This window comes from Octodon degus, unplaced genomic scaffold (genome assembly GCF_000260255.1).
Source record: "Octodon degus isolate 3935 unplaced genomic scaffold, OctDeg1.0 scaffold00041, whole genome shotgun sequence".
Taxonomy (NCBI): Eukaryota; Metazoa; Chordata; class Mammalia; order Rodentia; family Octodontidae; genus Octodon; species Octodon degus.
In genome coordinates this window covers 9,992,798-9,998,186 of record NW_004524617.1, presented here as the reverse complement: position 1 = coordinate 9,998,186, position 5,389 = coordinate 9,992,798, and positions in this window count along the sequence as shown.

The following is a 5,389-nucleotide window of genomic DNA, read 5'->3' as shown; positions in this document are numbered from 1 at the left end:
TGATCAATTTGCTCCCTCTCTAGAACATCATTTAGTAGTCTGTGTAGGCTTGGCTTTGTCATCATGAAATTCTTTAGTTGTTCTTTGTCATGGAAATATTTCACTTCTCCATTATACTTGAAAGAGAGTTTTGCAGGATAGATCAGGCTGGGTTGGAATTTGTTTTCTTGCAAGACTTGAAGTACTTTGCTCTATGCTTGAAGTGGCTAAATATCTTAAAGGAAGCCAGTACTTACTTGTAGAAAAGTCAAAATGATAGCACTTAAAGTGGTGATGGGATGGGGAAAGTTGTATATAATCAGAACATTTAAGTATAATTCATGAAAAAAATCAAAATGAACCTATTTTCTTCCCTATGAAATACTGGGAAGCAGAGGAGCCACATACATTTGTTCCTTTTTTAAAAATGGGTAAAATATTAGAAATGATGTATAATTTCAAAAAAATGAAAGGAATTTAACAATGGTTATTATATTGTACATTGTTGTCTTCAAAGTAATTGCTCAGATTACCAGATATAAGTAAGTAAAATGGCACAAAATAAAAATTTGAAGCATCAACTGCTCCTTTCAAAAAGCAATAGAAATTACTAGCACAACCATCCTAGCTATTGGGGATATATATGATTTTTCACCTTCCTTCTTTTCTTTCTTTTTTCCTTTCCCTCAACCCAATTGTTCTTTCCTTCTGAGCAGTTTCTTTCCCTTTTCTATGTCTATTGTAACTTTCAGATTTTATTTATTTTTCAGGATTATTACACTAGGGAGACAATATTAAACATGTTTATACATGTGGTTCTGACTTATTTCACTTATGAGTATGGTCTCTAGGTGTATCCATTTACCTAGAAAAGTTTTGAGCTCATCTTTCTTTACGACAATAATACACAGTGGTATTAAAAATGCCACATCTATTTTTATCCATTCATTAGTTGTTGGGTATTTGGGTTGTTTACAAGATTTATCTGTGAAAAACTGTGCTGTTAAAACAGGTTGGCACATATATAGTTGTGGTATGTTTTCAATTTTTCTGGAAAAATATCCAGAAAGGGAAAACCTGGGTCAGATGGGATTTCCAGTCCTCGCTTTTTGACTGATCTCCACGCTGATTTCCATAGAGGTTGTACCATTCTACATTACCACTAAGAATGTAGAAATGTTCCTTTTTCCCCACAAACTCTCCAGCATTTGTTAATAGTTGATTTCTTAATGATAGCCATTCTTTCTGGGGTGAGATGGAATCTCCGTGTTGTGTTAATTTGCATTTCTCAAATGACCAATGATGTTGAACATTTTTTCATATATTTATTTGCGATTTGTATTTCTTCCTCTCGGAAATATGTATTTATCTCACATACTCACTTTTGATTTCGGTCTTTGAATTTTGGTAGCCTGCTTCTTTTTAATTCCTTATGTGTTCTTGATAGAAGTTCTTTGTCTAAAGGACTGTTGGCTAAGATTTTTCCTCCCAGTTTGTGGGATTTCTTTTCACTCTGACATATTCCTGTATTCATTTGGCATTCTACATTCTATATTCCTCTATCATTCTAATATGTATTTACACAATGGTATATGATGTGCAGAATATTTTAATGTATTTTTTTACTCTCTGTATATCTTCTTTGGTTTTGTGTGTATTAATATCTTTGTACTGATTTAGAAAACATTTTTATTGAGTTTTAAGTGTTCCTTGTATATTTAAGACAGCAGTTATTTATCAGATATATATTTTCTACTGTTACATAGCATGTTTTTCATTCTCTTGATATATTCATCAGAGCAAAATTTTTTAATTTTAATCTATCAAGCTTATCAAATATCTCTTTCATAGATAATACCCTTGTTATCATATAAAAATGTGATTGCCAAATTCCAGGTTCTCTAGGTTTTTTCATATGCTATCTTCTAGGAGTTGCATTATTTTACATTTCACATATAAGTCTGCAATTCATTTTGAGTATGTTTTTGTGGAGAGCACAAGTCTGAGTCATTTTTGGATATATAAGTTCAGTTGTTCATTTTTCAATAGTAATTTATTGAAATGCTAATCTTTCCCTTATTCTAATTTTTGGGATCCTGTGTAAAAGATCTGTTAAACGTATTAATATAGGCCAATTCTGTGGCTCTCTATTCTTTTCCTTGTTCTATTTGCTCATTCTCTTGCTAATACCACACTGTTTTAATTACTCTAACATTAGAGGAATAATTTTTTTTCTTTTCTTTCCATAAATTTATTGAGAAACAAATAGCAATGGGACAGTTTCAAACCAAACTTGTAGGACAGTTTCAATAATTAACACATTGCATACATTATTCCTAGTGGTTAATTGCTGTACAACATGCAGACATGATACCCTATTAACAAACACCATTAGAACAAATCCCTCTATTCATTAAAATAATGTAACTGTATATTGATGCTAGCGATTTGAATACACAGATACAAAATGGACATTCATCTGTATCCCCTTTTTGTTGTTAACTTCCATTATTTGAATATTATTGGTGTGTAAACTCAGTAAAATATTCTAAAAGAGTCCAGTAGTCCATAATAGTATTGGGTCTTCCCTTCACAGGCAATGTCAGAAATTGTTTACCTGAGTCCCCTACAGCTCAACATAACAGCATGGCTTTGCTTCTAATATTTCAGTTTTATACTTTTCTGCTGGATGGTTAAGACCAAGTTAAAGCAGGACCTATGAAACAAGAGTTGTAGCTTTTGGGTCTGATAATGTCAGTGAAATCCCCTCAGGATTTAGCCTGAGATCCTATACCTCAGATTGTAGAAGCTTTGTCACTGTCAGCCATGTGGATGAGTCACAGCCATTTCTTGGCCAATGTGCTCTCTGTGAAACCCTGAGAGAATGTTTTCTCTCCGTGTGACTCTCCTTAGGCACACTCTACATCATTGATCACTTTCCTCTTTGGCCGCATAATCTCCTTGATCAGAAAATTTGGGACACCACCGAGTTACATGAAGTTACAGTACAAGTTCTCATATGTCCTGAGTCTTAATTGACTTTAGAAGGCTAGGGCCAAGATGTTGACTTTCCTTGCAGCCCTCCTTTTTTCACTGATTTTGGTTTGCAAACTTAGGTTGTTAACCCTCCGAAAGAAAAGCTTATTGTTATTACCATACAACTTAGGCTGTTAAGCTTAACCTCACTATCTGTCTGCATATCAAACATCTTAGGCATAATATGGAACAGATATTTTTCATACATTATTGATATGTTGAACTTTAAGTCCTTACAGAATATAATAAAAATCATATAAAAATTAGAATATATTTTAAACATAGGAATAAAGAATTATATACTTCTTATGTTTACACATAATTCCAAAAATATCACCATATACAACCATGAAGCAGGACAGTCCCCAATATTACTTTTCCTTTCTCTAGCTTTCATTCACCACCCCCTAATTTTTGAACAAGAATCTACCCAAGAGACATCATAGCACCAACTGGCATGTCATGACAAACAGCCCATATTCAGAAGTCCAAAAATGACAGGCTCTCCAAGCATGAAACTACTATTACAAATTACCATCTGCAGTGCAGTAGCTTAGTTCACAGATATCAGTATATACAGTTAGTCAGGGTGAGAATTTTTCCAATCAACTGCTAGACTCAAAAATCATCTGGAGATTCTCAGGATCATTGCCTTGCCCATCTTTTACATATAACTGTATAACTTGACTTATTCATGTTTCCTAGCTCTTCTCCTTTCCCTCTCTTGATTAGTTACTCCTTGAGATCCTTCTTTCCTTTACTTGTATTATACCTTTGTATTTGTATTTCTTCTTTTGAGTTCCTATACTAAGGAAACTATACGATATTTACACATGTGTGTCTGGTTTATTTCACTTATGAGCATATGTTCAAGTGGCATCCACTTCAATATAAAGGCTTGGAGTTTATCATTCTTAATAGGTCAATAATATTAAATGGTGCAAAAATAGCACATTTTTTACAACCATTCCCCAGGTGATGGGCATCTTGGTTGTTTTCAAGATTTGGCTATCACAAATTGTGCTGCTATAAACATAGGAACACATATATCCCTATGATATGATGTTTTCAGATCCTCTGGAAAAATTCCCAGTAGAGGAATAGCTGGTTTAAAAGGAGTTTCCAGTCCAACTTTTCTAAGGAGTCTCCATACTGATTTCCATAACAGTTGCACCAGTCTACATTCCCACCAGCAGTGGAGAAAGGTTCCTTTTTCCCCACAGCCTCTCCAGCATTTGTTGTTGGGTGATTTCTTTATGATAGCCACTCTTTTTGGAGTGAGATGATATCTCAATGTTGTTTTAATTTGCATTTCGCGGTATGGCTAGTGATGAGGAGTATTTTTTTATATATTCATTTTCTTCTTTAATTTCTTCCTCTGAGAAGTGTGTGGTCATCTCCGATGCCCATTTCTGGATTGGATCTTTAAATTTTGGGGCCCTTGTGTTTTTTAGTTCTTTATAAATTCTAGAGAGCAGACCCTTATCCGAGTACTTATTTTTCATGATTTTTGCCAAATTTGTGGGTTCCCTCTTCACTTTGTTAATAATTTCTTTTGATGTGAAAAAACTTCTCAGTAGGAGCAGGTCCCAGTCGTTAATTCTTTTAACTGTTTCCCGTGCGATTTGATTTCTGCTCATGAACACTTTGCCTACCTCTATGCCTTCAAAAGTTCCTCCTACTTTCTCTTCCAGGAGATTTAGTGTATCTACTTAAATGTTTAGATCTTTAATCCATTTTGACTTTAGTTTATTGCATGGTGATAGACCTCGGTCAAGTTTGAGTTTTCGGCATGTAGACAGCCAGTTTTTCCAGCACCATTTGTTAAAGAGGCTATCTTTCTTCCAGTGAGTATATTTCGCCCCTTTGTCAATGATAAGGTGACTGAGTGTGTTCGCAGGGGCTGCAGCATCTTCTAACCTATTCCATTTATCCTCACGTCTATTTTGTTGCCAGTACCATGCTGATTTTATCACAGAAGGCTTGTAGCATAATTTCAAGGCAGGAATTATAATGCCTCCTGCCTTGTCTTTATTGCCCAGAATTACCTTTCCTCTTCTAGGTCTTTTCTGCTTCCAGGTAAATTTTATGAATGATTTCTCTATGTCGGTGAGGTATGTCGCTGGTAGTCTGATAGGGATTGCATTAAATCTGTACAACAAATTTGGGAGTAAGGCCATCTTCACAATGTTGGTACTTCTTATCCAGGAGCATGGAATATCTTTCCATTTTCTGAAATCCTCTAAGATCACTTTTTTCCGAATACTGTAATTTTCCTTGAAAAGACTTTTTTAGTTAGATTAATTCCAAGTTATTTCATTTTCCTCGGTTCTATTGTAAAAGTTATTGTTTCTATAATTTCCCTCTCAGTGTG